The sequence below is a fragment of the Urocampus carinirostris genome, chromosome 19 (assembly GCF_059441175.1).
Source record: "Urocampus carinirostris isolate Australia breed hairy pipefish chromosome 19, RoL_Ucar_1.0, whole genome shotgun sequence".
Lineage (NCBI taxonomy): Eukaryota > Metazoa > Chordata > Actinopteri > Syngnathiformes > Syngnathidae > Urocampus > Urocampus carinirostris.
In genome coordinates, this window is record NC_142367.1 from 27,610,218 (window position 1) to 27,631,129 (window position 20,912).

Sequence of the window (20,912 nt, forward strand, 5' to 3'; positions counted from 1 at the left end):
TGATTTTTGTAAGCGTTGAAGATAATTGCAGTCGAGAACAGAGACCCCTGACTTTTGTATTGTTTTATTTACTGAATGCAGGTACGTGGGAAAGTTATGTTCATTGTTATTATCGAAGTTTCATTATTAATGTGCTCGCATGTTGTCTGCTTGCCGTTGCTGAAGTGATTTTTGTAAGCGTTGAAGATAATTGCAGTCGAGAACAGAGACCCCTGACTTTTGTATTGTTTTATTTACTGAATGCAGGCAATAAACCAGAGATTGTGAAACCTTGGGTCGTGCATGAACGATGGTCGCTACACTAGCATGTTGACAGATTGGCTCCCTGTCAGTATTTAAACTCTGTCCCGTCAGTCCCCTTTTGTCGGTCTGTCTGCGAATCTCTGTTTTACACGGCAAGCCCTATTATCGCCTGTTTCATTGCTTTTGTTTTACTCATCCCATCTTTGATGGAAGAATATTTTTGGAGGGAAAACATTCAAGGAGAAGTGTAAGTAATACTCGTTAATCAACCCATTTTGAAAGGTTTTATGATCGTTTCGCCCGTTAGGCTATTTGTAGTGGGAACCGATATCAATCCATCAATTATCTACACCGCTTATCCTCAGTAGGGTCACGGGGGTACTGGAGCCCATCCAAGCTATCTTCAGGCAGTGGGCAGGGACAAGCGACCGGCATTTCCACACGGGGGCAGATTTATTTTCTTTAATAATTTGACTTGAGTGAACTCCATCGAATTAGCCAAATTAGTGTCCCTCTCGTTCTCCCTCGATCTTCTCTGATCTTCCCACGTCTTTTCACAAGCTGGCGTGCTGGCTCCTCCCATGGGCGTGCCGACTCCTCCCATGGGTGCGCCAGGTGCCAGCTTCACCACCTCCTCGTCGAAGGGCGTCGTGATGTTTGTCCTTTTGCGTCTGGCCTTCTCCCGTCAGCACTCACAGGAATTCTGTTATCAAAGTAAGTCTGATGCATTCCAGACAGCCTACCCTTCTAATGTACCTTGAAGAAAAACAGTCGGTGAATCTCTACTGCATCAAACTGAGTACATGCACTTACTTTAAAGGATATTATAAAATATATTACATAGTCAAATGTACAAAATCCTTCAACCCGAAACCTCCAAATCTACCTGATATTCAAATGTGTGCCTTAAAAGGACAGTGTGTAATATTTAGTGCCTCCTAATTGTACAAAACATCAATCATAGGTCTAGAAACAGTTCTTTTTTTTATAGTGGAATCCCTAAAAGTCGCTGCCATGTTTGTCTGGCATCTTGCTGCCTCGCTGTGCTCATTTGGGAGCGTTTTTCATTCGCGTTAGACAAAACAGTGCCATCAAGTGGTCAAATGTTACTCACCGTGCTTGTTTTGGTGGCATGGGATTTGGTTCCTGCGAGTTGACTCTTGATGACAGAAAAGACAAAAATCTGTTGCTTTCGTAAAGTTTATTAGAAAATGTCCACAAAATCATCGATTCATACTTCACACAATCCATCATATTCTATGCGGATATTCACCCCAAATAAATCTACATCTCAGTTTTTGTTGGGTCTCCTCAATTTGGTCTTCAGCTCAGACATAAATGGATTTGAAAATCTAAAAAAAAAAAAAAAAAAAAAACACAAAATGGAACAATTAAATGTTTTCCTTTGAAAGTTACACTCGATAAAAAAACATTTTTAAAGAGCCATGAGGCTCTTGAACATTTGTTTTTTTATTAGTCGACTAAATGTGCGTTCGGGGCGGCGTTATCTCAGGATTTAGAGCGCTCGTCTTGGGATCAAGAAGTCGCAGGTTTGATTACCGGATTATCAAAGTGTCTTTGGGCAAGACACTGAATCCCTAATACCCCCAATAAGCAGGTAGGCGCCTTGCATAGCTGACTCCCTATTGGTGTGTAAGTGTGAAGCACATTGTAAAGTGCTTTAAATAAATAAAATAAATAGTCTGCATTTCTATAGCACTTTTCGAGTCAATGAAGACCTCCCAAAGCGCTTTACAATGTGCTTCACACTTACCCATTCACACACAGACACCAACAGGGAGTCAAGTGCTATTAAAATTTAAAGATGGCGAAAAAGTCAAAAGAACATACATCAATTTCATATTTTTAGCATTGAATTTGATTCAATTTAATGCAAAAACATAACAGATGACATCAAAACCAGATACATTTTTATCTTATTAATTCATGTTTATGATGTGAATATTACATTGACCCCCAGAAAATTAAAGAACATGAAAAAATGTATATCATTAATGCAGCATCTATTAATGCAAAAAAATAACATGAAAACATTAAATTATTTTGGTCATGATTTTTTGGGGATCAAATCTGTAGAATAGAATATACCTTTATTGTCATCGTTACAAAATGGGTTAACATATTGTGACAACGAAATTGGGCATGACACTCCAGTATCACACATTCACAGTGAGGTAAAAAACCCAAGAAGATAAAGGAACAGAGAAGATAAGGTTATGAAACAAGGAGGATAAGATGATAGTTATAATTTATCCAAATTTACACAAGAAATGTCAGCATGTATGTACAGGAATAACATACTGAATACAGTGTTGCATATGCAGATAATGTAGTTTTAAAAATGTAGTGAGGTACATGACATTATGTAAAGTTCCAAAACAAATGCAAATTAAGACATAACTGGCACAAATTACAACATATGACTATATTAAATTATATATCCATCCATCCTCAGGTCTTCATTGAATTGAAAAGTGCTATAGAAATGCAGACCATTTAAGAAAAGGTAGCTTGAAAAACGTATCAGTATAAAGACTGTAGATTCGTTTTTAGAAATGTATATATTAAATCGGTTTATAGTAGCATGGTATGATTACAAAAGCAATCCCATCAGCTAGATTGGCATGAATACGTGATACTGACTACTTTGACATAACTGCCGTCAAAGTCTTGTTCCACGGACAGACAGACCATTTCTTCCTCATGCCATGAGGCTCTTTAACTCCACCCGGAGGAGTAAAAGCCCACATTAAACCCCACCCCATCATTTGCATGACCCTATTTCTATGACAGTGTGTATTTTATGTAGCACTATTTAAATACTCTATATCAACACGTTATATTGGGTATTTCTATATTCTATTTCTTTTATTTTAATATTATTTTATTTTCAACACAAGGATTCTAACGTATATCGGTTTAGCCGCGAACGCTAGCTAGCATATTGCTAAGCTAATGCTAAGTCGGCTTCCATGAGCAGGCCTCACAAGAGGAAAGCCAACGAGTACCGTCCGGTAAAACACACAAAATGACCACAAACGCACCTAAATCCTTGCGAAATATGCTCCTTGTTGATTCTGTCTCGTGTGAGCGGTTATAAAATCCAGTTTTGCTGTTAAGCTGACAAGAGAAAACGTGCGACGTTTACTAGTGTGTGCACACGCGCCGGGAAAGGAAGTGACGTCACGGAAAAACCACATAGCACAGATGCGCGACAGCGGCCACCTTTGGCGAAACCCAGAAATACAGTTTTATTTTGAGAACAGGATTTTGAATATTTGAACTGAAGTTCTAACATGCATCGTTTTTAGGAGTACATTAAGTGTTATTGCACGACTTTTAACGAGCACTATGGTTATGACGCACTACTTTTTCAATTTAATCTTAGGCCAACTTCTATGCAATTTCGTTGTCACAGCATATCCCATGTTGTAACGATGACAAAAAAGGCATATTCTATTCTATTCTATGCAGTGCGGTGTAAATATATTTGCCTATGCATCCTGACAGTATTTCTCCTTATTTCTTTTTCAAGTCTTTTTTTATGCGTAATTGAACAAAATGCATACATACTTCCATACAAAAATGGCACTGTAACCTTACTTAACATTAAAACAAATTGTACAAGGGAACAAATACAGAGAAAAATTATGAAACATGCCAGGGGGAGTAAATATGATTTACAAATGGTTAGGAACTAAACATATTAAATGCATTGATTAACAAATTGTTCTAAGTAGTTATCTGACTCCATTAACCAAACATAACCTTCTTTCACCCAAGAATGCATGCTCGTTTCTTTTCGGGAAAATATGGGCAAGAGACTGACATTTCCACACGGGGGCAGATTTATTTTCTTAAAGTATTTACCTAAGTGAATTCCATCGAAGTATTGTCGAATTAGTCTTCGTCGAGCCTCCTTCTCACGATCTTCTCCCCCATCTCTCTCCTTCCGTCTCCCGTCTTTTCACAAGTCGGGGCGTCGGCCACCCCCCCATGGGCGGGCCAGGAACTCCCCACGTCGCCACCTCGTCTGACCGGTGACGGTCAAAATGTGCCTGAATACTCAAGTAACCGCGGGATTGAGACACATTTTAAGTGGCATATTTGTATTAATGAGACACAGGCTTTGGAATTTTTATTTCGAACATTTTAGAAAAAAAATCAGTGAAATAAAATGTGCTGAAGAATTTATTTTGTTTGGATGGCCGGTATGGCGATTTTGTTTGCAGTCTTCTGATATATGGTGTGGCTCTCTCCCCCCCAAAAAAATTTACTTTGATTTATGGCTTTTTGCGTCAAAAGGGTTCCCGCCCCTGCCCCTGGGAAAACAGTTGGGATCTTCCAGGGAATATTCCAGATAGAAGTCAGTGAACATTTCTTGGATTCTCATTTTCCGAGATTCACTCGTTTGGCCTGTTGGAATTCAACTATCAAAATGTACCGGTTACCAAATTGTTTGAATTAGTTATCTTACTCCATTAACCAAATACGACCTACATTCCTCCAACAATTATGCGCGCTCGTTTCTTGAGAAATATGACCATGAAGGCCGACATTTCCACACGGGGGCGGATTTTATTATTTCAAACAGCAGAACTAAGTGTATACAGGAGACCGCTGAAGTCATGTAGGAGTGTGCAGGAAGCCTCTTTCCGTTATTGGCTTTCTCTTATTGGCTCACGTCTCCTCGCATTATGGCGTGCCGGCTCCTCCCATGGGCGTGCCAATCAGTTGTTTGCGCGCCTTGAGGTATGGCTCTTCCACGACAGCGCCTGTCGCTCTGCGTCAGCAAATCCATGAGTCCCGTTATCGAAATTCCTAGACAAAATATGATGCATTTCGAACAGCCTGCTCTGACCTGTTTTTGTACACTGAACCAAAGCAGTCAGTGAATATCTTCATTGCATTAAACTGAATATGTGTAACTTGTAGTCAATCGTATAAAATCCTTTATAGTCAAATGTATAAAATCCTTTAGGCCCGACCTCACCTAAACCTTAGCTCTGGCGCCCCCAAGTGAATGAAGTTTGAGACCCCTGGTCGACACTATCCTGTCCAAACGCAAATATTATTATTGAAATAATCATGGTAGTGTAGCATTTATTCTCAACAGTATTATAGAGAGCCTCCTAATGGTACAAAAATCCAAATTTGAATGATTGGCAAAAATACATAAACTATCTTCCCAATGATGTGGTGAAATTTGCATTACTTTTACATAGCAGAATCTGAGTAGTCACACCCCCACGTTTGTCTGGGATCTTGCTGCTACGCTGTGTTCATTTGCTTTTCCATGACTTAGACAATACAGTGCCATTTAATGGACAAATATGACACACCACAGGAAATTCTAGCTCTTCTAACCAACCCATGCCTATATAACACGTTTGTCCTGGAGTGCTGCATCTCATATTGTAAATAATGTCCTGGACATTGTAATCACAAGACAATGCTAATTCTCTTCAGAGATTTGGGTAATATATTCAAATAGGCGATCACTGAAATGAATACATTTTTATTTCTTTTACAAACTACAGAACATTTACAGGGAAATCAGTCCAATGGTTTTTGCAGTATTTTTTCTTTCAGCCGTTGGTTCTCTGGAACAAGATGTATAAAATACACCGATGCGTTTTTCTTCACTTTTGAAATGGATCGCAAAGACGGACGTACCTTCTTTCAGTCTCTGGTTTTCTGCAATTTGATGTTGAAGCTGTTGTTCCATTGATGCGCATTTAGTGCAAGCTGCAAAAAAAGGGATTGATATAAATTTCCTGAAGATTATCCACTTGAAATATTCCCAGTCTTTAGTGTTTAAAGGCACAGTGTGTCTCCAACTTCCATCCAGTTAAAAAAAAAAAAAAAAGTTGAACACTAGACAAAATATGTGAACCGTCATACCCATGTTCATTTTCAGGAAAACAATTATAGGTCAAAAAATTTCTGGCGCCATGCATGTCCGGTATCCCCCCCGCGCATCAATGGCCCTTGCTTCTACAAGACAACACAGTGCCATCTAGTGGTCGAATATTACACATTGGGGCTTTAAATATGACCTTACTGACTTAGATGTGACACATTAATGTACTTATTACACATTTATTTTCATTCACTACATTTGTCTTTTCAGTACTGAAGTTACATACTATTTTATACACCAACTGGAAGGGTTTAGACAAGACACGTGAAGTGTCTTCGGAGTCAGATTTCAGGCTAATACATGTTAAAACCTTACAGTACCAACACACAACTGCCTTTAGAAGTCAGAACCAAGCACTCGTCTGACTTACCTGAGCCTTTTTCCACTTGACGGAGATTCACTTGTGGCTTGAGGCCTCCAAGCTTGGCCACGCCATTATCTGCGGCACCTGAAGGTAACATGGAACATAATACAAACTTGTGAGATGGAAATGGGTCCCTTATAGTTTGATCCATTCAAAAACACTGTTTAAAGGGCTCATCAATTTGATGCAAGGCCAAATTCAAGCACTTTTAAAAGGAGTTTCAAAGCCAATTTGGCCACTTCTCCGGTACCATTCTAAAAGAATAATACATTACTATATAGTTATGAAGAATAAAAGATCAATTGTCATTATCATTACTATTATTAATCACACCGGAACTAAAAATGTACTTAAGGTTGGTGGTGATAGCCAAGGAAGCCGATTCTTCTTGAAATTAAAGGAGCTGTACAGAATTTAGAACTTTGTTGCTCTATGCTGCCATCTCCTGGCTTGCGTCATCATTGAAGGCCCAGTCACCTCATGATGCGTTTGCATTTCTTAGACGCGCTCAAATAAACTGGTGTCACGGAAGTCAGAATGTCAGATTTGTTAAACAACATGGCAACCTATTCGCGCATTTACAAGCACTTCACCCAAATTCAAGCACTGTAACCCTAGAAAACACAACATTCAATTTCAAGCATTTAAGGATTTCAAGCAGCTGTACGAACATATTAGGTTCCAAGACAGGGGGCTCAGGGGAGAGCTGGTGAGTGACTGCAAGCTCTTCCCGCCGGTTTGTTTTTTCCTTTACATTCGCTCGTGTAGCATGAAAGTGGTGAAAGTAAGAATTGGCCTGCTCCTCGTCCAAACACCAACCACCCCCAAAATGTTTTTTTTTCGAGCGATTCAAAGAAAAGCACGCACATCATGAATGAGGGTGCAATCGTGACTTCAAGCCAGTAGATGGTGGCGGAGAGTAAGAAATTCTGCCTAACTCCTCTAAGCGACGCACCATTTTTAAGAGAAGCCTAGTCGGGGAGCAAAGTAGGGAAAATTTCTTTTTTCACCTGTGTCACACGGAAGGATACGGTCAACAATATTGAGATTCGAAGTCACATTCATTTGCGACAAGTAGTCTCAAAAGCCTATACACACTACAGCAGGGTTGTCAAAGTCATTTGAACTCGGGGGCCACACGATAGAACAAACATTCTGTCGGGGGCCGGACGAGGAGATTCAAGAGAAAGAAAAAGAGAGACAAAGAAATAAGAGAAAGAGGGAGGGAAAAGGAGAGAGGGCAGGAAAAAGAAAGAGAGAGAGAGATAAAAAGTCGTGAAAGGGGGAAAAGAAAGGGAGAGGAAGAAATCCAAAGAGAAATAGAAAGACAGAAGGAGAGAAAAGAAGGGTAGGAATGGAGAAAGAGAAAACAGAGAAAAGGAAAAAAAGGAAGTTAGAGCAGAATAAGGTTAAAAGACACAAAGAGAAAGAGACAAAGAGCAACAAAGGAAGAGAAAAAGAGAGACACAGAGAGTGAAAGAGACAGAGCGTGGGAGAAAAGGGGTGAAGTCAAATTGTCAAGTCAAGTCAAGTCAATTTATATAGCCCTTAATCACAAAAATGTCTCAAAGGACTGCACAGGATTACAGTTACAAAATGACACAATGACCTGATCTTAAACCAGCATGCGGGCAAGGAACAACTCAAAAACCTCAGTGTGAGGAGAAAAGAGAAACCTTGAGAAAGGACCTCACATGTGGTAATCCCCCTTCCAGGATTGACCAGGGTGAATTACAATTAGCATTACTGTACACATAATAGTAAACATAAGGTAAGATAATGAAAATGTCCGGAAAGTGCATGACATCAACGACGCCCCCAGCCTGCAAACCGGTCCAGAAAGTCTATGACGGCCACGACGCTGCCTCCCGTCTCTGCCAGCCGGTAAATGCAGGGGTTGACATGCTGCAGGTCAGACGCCGGTCCGCTGACCCATCCCAAATCATCCTTCTCCTTCGTATCAGCCAGGCAGGCGTCGGAAAGAGACAGGACAAAACAGAATATGAGGTGGGCATCAATCATAAGCTCATAAAAAGAGAGATTGAGAGAAATACAAGTAGAGTGTCTTTGTTCGAGGCACCTGGCTTTGGCAACATCAAGTTGCCATTTTTCAACCTGCAACCTGCAGCTTGTTTTTCTCTTGCGCTTCTCTGAGTGTTGTCTCGCGGGCTGGATTCAATCCCATAGCGGGCCTAATCTGGCCCGCGGGCCGCCTGTGCACCACAGACTATCAACTGCAACCATCCCCTGATCTAAAACCTACACGATGGCAAGGAAAAACTCAAAAACCTCAGCTTGAGGAAATGAAGAAACCTCGAGAAGGGGCCGCACATGAGCTAATCCCATTTCCAAGTTTGAGAAAAATGACAACGTCATATTGATGTCCTATTTCCCATTTTTACCAGTCTTGCTCTTCTTTGCTTCCAACTTTGCATCCCTGCTCAAGTCACGCTTCCTTGACTGGGGAATGTGGACTGAAGCAGTGGCCGCTAAGGAGAAAAAAATGAAAGAGGACATCCATAAAACCAAGTTTAATCTTGAGTCATTACCTTTATTACCTGCAACGGAAGCCCGACCTGATCTCGGTCCACCGAACGGGGGCTTCTCCACCCCCGTCTTCGGCCTGGTGGCTGGTGTCGCGGAAAACGGGGAAATGACACCGGCGCAACAAAGCATCAATCGCAAGAATTCAACGTCTTACCCGATGTTGTCGGATGCAGACTAGCTGCACTGGACAATGCTGTCGTCTAAAAAGACCCAAAAAACAGAAACGAAAAGACGAAAAGTCATTGTTGATCCCCAAAACGGCCGCACCGTTTACACCGTTTAAATTTGCTAGCAGTGAACGAGATTTTAGCTCGTATCGCATTTTACGGGCTATAAGGCGTAACTATAAAACCCCAAATTTCCCGGAAATTTAAAACGGTGCCTTATATACGCACACTGACAAATACAGTGGCTAAAATTGGAAACGCATCGCTACAATGAAACGTACTGCGTACGGTAACCGTTTTACCTTTGGGAAACATAGTTTAGGAGTGTCCTATAGTGGTTAATTGTCGCTAAAAGGGAAACAAAAGAAGCACAACCACTTAGACCAGTGTTTTTCAACCAGTGTGCCGCTGGAATTTGCCCAATTTTATCTTTACAAAAAAATCCGGCCATTATTCAGTATTTTTGCCATCTTCAGACAAGGAACTGCAATAGGTTAAAGTAGGCTTAACCGCATTTGCTCAAAGTGTGTATTTCTAATCAGTTGATGCTCCTATTGGCATTCTCTTAGACTTCCAGTCTTTGTTTAAAGGTGTCAGTGCTTTTCCATGGGGTTGGTCGTTTGTCTTTGTCTCAACATACCAGTACTTTTCCGTGTCTTGCATTTTCAATAAAACACAGAGGCAGACGGGGGGAGGGGGGCTAGAGTGAGTGAGTGTGGACGAGTCAGTTGCTTGTCTTCTCTGCTATTCTCCCCGCTGCAGCTGGTTAAAAACATAACAAGTCCTTGCCTAATTTTTTTTCGACCGTTAGCCAATTTATAGCTCTCCCACACGTCAGTGGTCTGCTTCTTAGACCGCAAAAATAGTCATCCAGATCAGTAGGTGGCAGTAGATTTTTATATACCAATTGACCGCTCATGAGGTAGCACACTCCATTTAAAAACTTAATTTGTTAAACAAAGCGGTTGAAGATAGCGCTGTAAAAAATTAAAACAAAGCACATCATTCTTTTTTTATTTTAAGTAGTATTTTCTTCTTTTTATATACTAATGTTGTGGAATGTGGATAACAACTCATGATCAGTATGTAGGCATCTGGTGGAGGTCGTGGGATGACGTTGTTGCAAGAGGTCACAAGCTGATTGAGGGAGCCGGGGCGGACGACCTTCACGAGATATCTTAACTTTGAGATCACTGAAAAGCCAATGTTGAACATCTAGAACTTTGAATGTGTCCCGAATGCAATAAAGCGCGTTCCCTTTTTGCCACATCTCCTCTCTGCGTATTTTTTGGATCGACGCCCAACGACGATCGCTCCAAAACTAATGATCTGCATATGAGGTAGTACAGTGAAATATTTGACATCGCTTCATTTTCAAACATTGTGTGAGAGTAGCAAACATATTGCAATGACTTGAATGTACTCTTGTTTTAATTGTTAGCACATCTTAGCTTAGAATGGATCTGTATAGTTAAGCAAGCTGACGGGACTTCTTGATACTTTTTAGGTTTATGACGACTTTATAAGGGTCACGGTTGAGACTTCTCAAGGTTTCTTAATTCCTCATGTTGAGGTTTTGAGAGTTTCCTCGCCTGCGTGTCGGTTTCAGTACAGGGGATGGTGTCATTGAGGCCCGTGCGGTCCTTTGAGACATTTCCGGATGAAGGGCGTCACAAAAAAATGGGAATTGACTCGAAAAACGTGACAAAAGAAATATTGGGAGGGTGCATCTTGTAGTCCAATGCGAATTATAGTGTGGAAATTACGGTACATTGTTTGTAGCCTTAACGGATCGTTACCAACAGCTTTGTCCGAAATTGCAATATTTTTGTCATCACGGAGCCTTGGCTTCCCCGACGCCACAGTCCAACCAGCAGGACGCACGCTTCACCGGCACGACCGAGACGGAGACTCCGGTAAAAACGGGTGGGGGACTATGCGCTGCAATAACAGCCGAATCATTGATACACACTGCTCACTCGATATAGAGTTTCTGGCAGTATCGTGTAGATCCTTCTATCTACCGAGAGATCTAACTGTGGTCATTGTGGTTGCCGTTTACGTTCCACCGGATGCTAACGTTAGCATAGCGCTAAATCCCCAGCCCGCTGCTATCAATAAACAGCAGCTCGCACACCCCGACGGAGCTTTTATCATCGCCGGCGACTTTAATCGGGCATGCTTAAGGACTGTACTTCCCAAATTCATTCAATACGTGGACTGAGCAACCGGGGGAAAAAACACTGGACCGTGCGTACAGTAAGATCAAACATCTAGTTGGATCCAGACATCTCTGTCTGTCCCTCACCCCCTCATACACCCCCCTCCGGAGGAAAACAAAGCATGCAACAAGGACAGTACAAACGTTTTCTTTGTTCTCTTTATCCTCACTGTAAAACGTGGACCTGGAGTGCCACGTCCAATTTCGTTGTCACAATATATTCAACCCATGTTGTAACAATGACAATAAAGTTAGATTCTATTCTATTCTAATCACGACCACCGATTTCAGCAATTTCCAGACGTCAACTTTTCCACTTCCACCCGTGCCGGCGAGAAACTCAAATTTTCATTACCTGTGCAAGTGTCTTCCGTTGCGTGGAGCTGGAACCCGAAGACGGTTTCTCGCTGCGCCTGGGAAGCGACGTCAAATGCGACCGTTTCAAGAAAGGCAAGAGCGATTTTGCGGGCGCTTGAGACGGAAGCGTTTTTGAAGGGCAGACGTCCGATGTCGCGACAGCCGTCACCCGGGCTTCTGGTTCGGAACAGAGGTTTGGCTGTTCCTCAGGTCCCGGCAATTTGCCGTCTGTCCTGGCACAGAAATCCACCGTTTTGCAGCGGGGCAGGGGTGTGGAAGCGATAAAAGGTCTTTGCTCCACGGTGGGGTCAAAGATAAACGTTTCAGCCGGGTCGTAGGTCCTCGATAGCCAAGGAGGACTCGCCTCGAAGGTGTTGTGCCGACTCCCGGACAAACCGGTCTCCGATAGAGTGACGGCGATGTTTGGCGCCGGTTCGGCGTCAAAAGTGTTGCAGTGACGGGAGACCAGGCTCGATTCTGCCGACCGGACGTCTGTGGTGCGATTGGCTTTAGACTCTGGATCTTGTTCCGGAAGTCCACTCAACAAGGAGACACTTTTATCATCGGAGATGGGCTTCTCTTCTGGTTTTGGAGGGACGCTCTCTAGAGATTCAGGTAAAACGGGCTCCGAATTCGGGTTCTCGGACTCCGCAATGCGTTCGGGACGACACTGAACGGTGCCTTTTGTGTCCCAGGTGTCAAGTGCCAGCAGATCAGAATTCGTTATGTCCATCGTGAAGTTCATTAGGTTCTGCGATGAACAATCTAAAGAGTCATCGGTAAAGTCCGGTATGGTCTCCGTCTGCAATGAGAAAGGAGAAAAATATGCATTCAAGTTGGAACATTGGTCAATGTTCCCTGTCATTTTCCCCGAGTCTGAGCGTTGACACAAAGTCGGTGAGCAACGCTTGAAACAATAGTGAGCAACAGCAATCCCAAGTGTGGCAAATAAATCATGATCAAACATGTCCAAAGCTTGACATCGTGTTACATTTTGCTGAGTTTTCGGCAATGCAAAATTATTTTTCACTTTTGAATGAATTGACTACAAACGTCATTTGTTTTTACAATTATTTCTCAAGATTTCCATTTCTTTTATTCCTGGTATCTTTTGTCGCATAATATTAACATTTTGGGGTTCTTATTGAGTCGGTTGCACGATACACAACAGTATTTAATTACTTTTATTAGTGGAAGTACAATGTTGGCAACAAGATTAACTTGATATCATTGGAAATTATTTGAATGCAACACAAACTTTTTCCTCTATTTCCCTGTTTTTTCTTTTTTTTAAATTCCTTTTTAAAATAAATCTCATTGTGTTTATTTTTTCCGAGCTGTTACTTTTTTCTTGCTTTTTTGTTCTCTATTACCTTTTTTCCCTTTATTTGCTTCTGGCTTTTTTTCCTGCTCTTTTTTTCCTCCTCATTTTGTTTCTTTTTTTCTCAGCTTTTCACTACTTTTTCATTTTGGTATTTTTTTCCATTTTGTTCTATTTCCCCCCTTCCTTTAAGTCATTTTGTGCAGAATTTTACATCCTATTTGCTCGTGTAGGGAATAAAGAAGCAAAAACAACCCGAAGAGCCGTTTGGGACCCGAAAGAGCCGGTCCTTTTTAGTGAGCCAAGCCGAAGAAGCCGGCTCTCAAAAAACTCTACTGACGTTACTCAACTTCAACCTTGACTTCAAAATACTGTATTTGAAATGAAATGATCTGCATTTCTATTGCGCTTTTCAAGTCAATGACTTCCTAAAGCGCTTTACAATGTGTTCCACATTTCCCAATAGCGGCCTTGCAGCCATGTAAGGCGCTAACCTGCTTATTGGAGGTATTAGGGGTTCAGTGTCTTACCCAAGGACACCTCGACATGTAACACGGACGAGCCGGGATTCGAACTGGGATCCCTTGATCCCAAGACGAGCGCTCTACCTCCTGAGCTACTGCCGCCCAGCGTCAGGGGAACCCGTGTATTTTGACCTTCGTGCACTGTCACTTTGACTGAATTGGCTTCTTAATGAGCAATTTGGAACCCTGATTTTTGTGAGCTGGCTAGATTTTCTTGTGCGCGGAAAAGCTCTGGGTAGTGCGCAATTGCGCACACACGCAGAGGAACATTGGCTGGGGTTTGCATTTACCTCAATCGCACGGAAGGATGGACTGATGGGCAGATCGAGAAGTGTGATCTCCGGGAAAAGTTTCTCGTCCATCCTCCTCCTCACTTGTGGCGGAACAATGCTGCAGGAAACGTTTCATACAAAATGACGAGTTGGAATTCAAAATCTGTTCAAATGATATGAGCTACTTTCAAGTTAACCAGCGTTTTGTTTCAGGGCACACTACATTGTCCTTAGACTTTGTATAGAGCAGTGTTTTTTGACACGAGGCAGACTTATTTTCATGAAAAAAAAAATTGGAGGCACACCGTCCGTTTCAGTTGTTTTCAAGTTTAGCTATATTTTATGCGTTTTTCTCACGATGAGGTTTTTAAGGTTTTCCTTTCCCTTTAAGGATTTTATATTTGATTTATTTGACTATAAGGGATTTTTTTACAATCAAATACAAATTACATTTAAATACAAATACAGGGGGATTACCAGATGTGTGGTCCCTTCTCAAGGTTTCTTCATTTTCCTCATGTTGAGGTTTTTGAGTTTTTCCTTGCCCTCATGTTGGTTCCAGATCCGGGAATGGTGTCATCATAGTCTGAAATAATAGTCTGTGCAATAACCTGTGCAGCCCTTTGAGACTCTTTGTGATTAAGGGCGTCACAAATAAAAATGACTTGACAAAAGATATTAATTGGCTGAGCTGTGGGGCGAGGTCATTGTAGCCTAGACAAGAATGATGTTTACAGAAAAACAGCAAGAACGGGGACAAGGGCTGACGCCTGTGACGCGGGAAAGGAGACATTGTTTGGCTGATAAGCTTTCTTGTTGTGAGTTTTTTAGACGTGGCGGCGCCTTTTGGCGAGGAGGTGGTGAAGCTGGCACCTGACCCGCCCCATGGGGGAGGAGCCAATGCCCCAGCGTGTGGAAAAGACGGAAGACAGAAGAAGAGAGACGAGAGATCGTGAGAGGGAGGCTCACCGAAGACTAATTCGACAATAATTCGGCTAATTTGATGGAATTCATTTAAATACTTTAAAAAAATAAATCTGCCTCCATGTGAAAATGTCGGCTATTCCTGTTCATTTTTCCATAAAGAAACGGGCATGCATTGTTAGGAGAATGAAGTTTGTGTTTGGTTAATGGAGTCAGATAACGAATTTGAACAGTTTGGTAAACACTAAATTTTTAATAGTTTAATTCCTAACAATAGTCATTACTGAGAAAATTAGTTCACAAAGGTAGGTTGCTCCAAACATGCACAAAATTCTAGCAGCCAGGCCTGTTCATTTGGGGTACCCTGAGGCGTGTTCAGGAGAGTGATCAGACATGTAGTCTCTTGATAATCGCTTGCCGCGCACTGCTGAACGTTTTGTAATCGCTCGCTGTGATTGCCTTACTGATCCAAAATGGCCGACGACAGTACAATGGATTTCGTTCTACAGCTTGCTTTGAGCGAGTTGGCTGATATGAGCGACAGTTCGCATATTGACACAGTTAAGGTTATCCTAAACGCAGTGGAAGGGTCATACCTGTCTTGCATTGTTCACAAACATTACCAGGCAATGTAAGACGATATATTACATCGCCAACAGCACTCGTCAGGGTGAGATCCTCCATCTTCTGCACTGTCGACGCCATGTTGGAAATCAAAGTAAGCGGTCTTTCTCCCGTGATTACCCGGGCACGCGAGCGCTCAATAATCACTGGCCGTTCAGAAGCTAGCGATAGCTCGCGATAGCAATCGCTCACTCTCCTGAACACGCCTCTGGTAGTAGATACTGATCACTCTGCCCCCTAGTGGACAATCTGTGAATTGCATCCTGTTACAAATGTGAATTCCATGTCGTTGGAGCATTTTTTTCAACTTTTGAATTATCCTGTAGGCCCGATTAAACCTCCTTGTGGGCCGTATGTTCGACACCCCTATTTTAGACGAAACAAAGTGTGTCCGGTTCCGAAACCCAGAACTTGACATTTAACGGCAAACATTTCCTTTTGAAGTGTTCGTTCGATTTACGACCTAAATCAAGATCCAATAAAATCATCAACAATGACACCAATTATTTTATAGGATGGCAAATAAATAAAAAATACAAATGACTTTATGGAGGACAAACGCTTACCAAAAACACCGCTTGATTTCAAAATACTGAAACACTCTTTCAAACAATTATAAAAGTGTACGTCTTCTTTGTGTATTTTTAAACACGGAAGCTGCCTACAGCGTCGCTATTTGCCTCAGCGGAGAAATGAGTGTACTGCAAATATCATATACAACGCTTGGGCCAATACAATGACTGAACCATCAAATGCAAACGTGTTGACATTAAAGGGACAGTTCCTCCGAATGGTACAAAATAATTAATTCTCTGGCACCATGCTACTACGGGGTACTCATTTGACAATGGTTTCGTTCGCATTTTACAATACAGTGCCATCTAGTGGTCAAATAGGACAATGTACCTTTAACAAGTGGGTGGCTTAGCTCAATTCAGTCCTGAGCTACGGCAGCCCAAGAGTGCCACAATTCAATTCAAATTCAAACGAAATTTCCATTCAAAAAAGGTGTCATTTTTAAATAGCCTTTATAATATTTTAAATGATTTTTAGTTTTTACTTTTAGGAGCCGTTTACTTTTTTATAATCATGTCATTTGAAAAAAAAAACATTGAAATAAAAACGGACTTTGCACAGTTGCATCAAATCAATTTAGATCATCCTAAAAAGTATACTGCGCTCAAATTTAAAAAACATGTAGAATTTATTGATGATATCTTCGTTTTAACAACTGAATTATGGCTTCCATATTGCGCTCTGACTGAATATCTAAATTTTAAAACAAAGATGTTTTGATTTAAAATTAAGAATCATAGTACCGTATTTTCCAGACAATTGTGTGTACCTTGTTAGGAAATAAACTATTAAAATGTATCGTTTACCAAATTGTTCAAATTAGTTATCGGACTCCATTAACCAAACATAGCCTTCATTCACCTAACAATGCATGCTCGTTTCTTTTTGTGAAAAATCGGACAAGCGACCAGCATTTGTTGAGGACCTGGGAAAAAAATGATGGCGCCCAACTGGCCCCGCCCATGTGGCGCCAGCTGGTGTAACAGAGTTGAAATTTGATTGTTTTGAATGTTTTTTTGAATTCTCACAAAATCTGTGTTTTTGTTGTATTACTGTTAATATTCCGGTACCTCATTCAGTTGTTAAGTCATGGGCGTCTGCGACTGTTTTTTTTCGTTTGGCACTTTATGGGCTTCAGCGCTTGCCGTAGCTTAAGTGATTTTTGTAAGCGCTGAAGGTAAGCTGTGCCCAATATCAGTTGGATAAAAAAAATGCATATTTTGCTGGACATTTGAGCTGCTTTCGAAATTATTTTTGTATATGAAGATATATAAGTTGTTCTAAATGATGTGTATTAAAAAAGCACTAAATAAGAAGTTAATACAGCTTGAAATGAAAATGCAACATGTTTTGTTGCAAACACGCCACGAGGTGCGGCCTGTTGAGTGATGACCCGTTCTTTTGTATCTTCAATGTTTTAGATAATTGCAGTCGAGAACAGAGACCCCTGACTTTTGTATTGTTTTATTTACTGAATGCAGGTACGTGGGAAAGTTATGTTCATTGTTATTATCGAAGTTTCATTATTAATGTGCTCGCATGTTGTCTGCTTGCCGTTGCTGAAGTGATTTTTGTAAGCGTTGAAGATAATTGCAGTCGAGAACAGAGACCCCTGACTTTTGTATTGTTTTATTTACTGAATGCAGGTACGTGGGAAAGTTATGTTCATTGTTATTATCGAAGTTTCATTATTAATGTGCTCGCATGTTGTCTGCTTGCCGTTGCTGAAGTGATTTTTGTAAGCGTTGAAGATAATTGCAGTCGAGAACAGAGACCCCTGACTTTTGTATTGTTTTATTTACTGAATGCAGGCAATAAACCAGAGATTGTGAAACCTTGGGTCGTGCATGAACGATGGTCGCTACACTAGCATGTTGACAGATTGGCTCCCTGTCAGTATTTAAACTCTGTCCCGTCAGTCCCCTTTTGTCGGTCTGTCTGCGAATCTCTGTTTTACACGGCAAGCCCTATTATCGCCTGTTTCATTGCTTTTGTTTTACTCATCCCATCTTTGATGGAAGAATATTTTTGGAGGGAAAACATTCAAGGAGAAGTGTAAGTAATACTCGTTAATCAACCCATTTTGAAAGGTTTTATGATCGTTTCGCCCGTTAGGCTATTTGTAGTGGGAACCGATATCAATCCATCAATTATCTACACCGCTTATCTTCAGTAGGGTCACGGGGGTACGGGAGCCCATCCAAGCTATCTTCAGGCAGTGGGCAGGGACAAGCGACCGGCATTTCCACACAGGGGCAGATTTATTTTCTTCAATAATTTGACTTGAGTGAACTCCATCGAATTAGCCAAATTAGTGTCCCTCTCGTTCTCCCTCGATCTTCTCTGATCTTCCCACGTCTTTTCACAAGCTGGCGTGCTGGCTCCTCCCATGGGCGTGCCGACTCCTCCCATGGGTGCGCCAGGTGCCAGCTTCACCACCTCCTCGTCGAAGGGCGTCGTGATGTTTGTCCTTTTGCGTCTGGCCTTCTCCCGTCAGCACTCACAGGAATTCTGTTATCAATATAAGTCTGATGCATTCCAGACAACCTAACGTTCTAATGTACCTTGAAGAAAAGCAGTCGGTGAATCTCTACTGCATCAAATTGAGTACATGCACTTACTTTAAAGGATATTATAAAATATATTACATCGTCAAATGTATAAAATCCTTCAACCCGAAACCTCCAAATCTACCTGATATTCAAATGTGTGCCTTAAAAGGACAGTGTGTAATATTTAGTGCCTCCTAATTGTACAAAACATCAATCATAGGTCTAAAAACAGTTCTTTTTTTATATAGTGGAATCCCTAAAAGTCGCTGCCATGTTTGTCTGGCATCTTGCTGCCTCGCTGTGCTCATTTGGGAGCGTTTTTCATTCGCGTTAGACAAAACAGTGCCATCAAGTGGTCAAATGTTACTCACCGTGCTTGTTTTGGTGGCATGGGATTTGGTTCCTGCGAGTTGACTCTTGATGACAGAAAAGACAAAAATCTGTTGCTTTCGTAAAGTTTATTAGAAAATGTCCACAAAATCATCGATTCATACTTCACACAATCCATCATATTCTATGCGGATATTCACCCCAAATAAATCTACATCTCAGTTTTTGTTGGGTCTCCTCAATTTGGTCTTCAGCTCAGACATAAATGGATTTGAAAATCTAAAAAAAAAAAAAAAAAAAACACAAAATGGAACAATTAAATGTTTTCCTTTGAAAGTTACACTCGATAAAAAAACATTTTTAAAGAGCCATGAGGCTCTTGAACATTTGTTTTTTTATTAGTCGACTAAATGTGCGTTCGGGGCGGCGTTATCTCAGGATTTAGAGCGCTCGTCTTGGGATCAAGAAGTCGCAGGTTTGATTACCGGATTATCAAAGTGTCTTTGGGCAAGACACTGAATCCCTAATACCCCCAATAAGCAGGTAGGCGCCTTGCATAGCTGACTCCCTATTGGTGTGTAAGTGTGAAGCACATTGTAAAGTGCTTTAAATAAATAAAATAAATAGTCTGCATTTCTATAGCACTTTTCGAGTCAATGAAGACCTCCCAAAGCGCTTTACAATGTGCTTCACACTTACCCATTCACACACAGACACCAACAGGGAGTCAAGTGCTATTAAAATTTAAAGATGGCGAAAAAGTCAAAAGAACATACATCAATTTCATATTTTTAGCATTGAATTTGATTCAATTTAATGCAAAAACATAACAGATGACATCAAAACCAGATACATTTTTATCTTATTAATTCATGTTTATGATGTGAATATTACATTGACCCCCAGAAAATTAAAGAACATGAAAAAATGTATATCATTAATGCAGCATCTATTAATGCAAAAAAATAACATGAAAACATTAAATTATTTTGGTCATGATTTTTTGGGGATCAAATCTGTAGAATAGAATATACCTTTATTGTCATCGTTACAAAATGGGTTAACATATTGTGACAACGAAATTGGGCATGACACTCCAGTATCACACATTCACAGTGAGGTAAAAAACCCAAGAAGATAAAGGAACAGAGAAGATAAGGTTATGAAACAAGGAGGATAAGATGATAGTTATAATTTATCCAAATTTACACAAGAAATGTCAGCATGTATGTACAGGAATAACATACTGAATACAGTGTTGCATATGCAGATAATGTAGTTTTAAAAATGTAGTGAGGTACATGACATTATGTAAAGTTCCAAAACAAATGCAAATTAAGACATAACTGGCACAAATTACAACATATGACTATATTAAATTATATATCCATCCATCCTCAGGTCTTCATTGAATTGAAAAGTGCTATAGAAATGCAGACCATTTAAGAAAAGGTAGCTTGAAAAACGTATCAGTATAAAGACTGTAGATTCGTTTTTAGAAATGTATATATTAAATCGGTTTATAGTAGCATGGTATGATTACAAAAGCAATCCCATCAGCTAGATTGGCATGAATACGTGATACTGACTACTTTGACATAACTGCCGTCAAAGTCTTGTTCCACGGACAGACAGACCATTTCTTCCTCATGCCATGAGGCTCTTTAACTCCACCCGGAGGAGTAAAAGCCCACATTAAACCCCACCCCATCATTTGCATGACCCTATTTCTATGACAGTGTGTATTTTATGTAGCACTATTTAAATACTCTATATCAACACGTTATATTGGGTATTTCTATATTCTATTTCTTTTATTTTAATATTATTTTATTTTCAACACAAGGATTCTAACGTATATCGGTTTAGCCGCGAACGCTAGCTAGCATATTGCTAAGCTAATGCTAAGTCGGCTTCCATGAGCAGGCCTCACAAGAGGAAAGCCA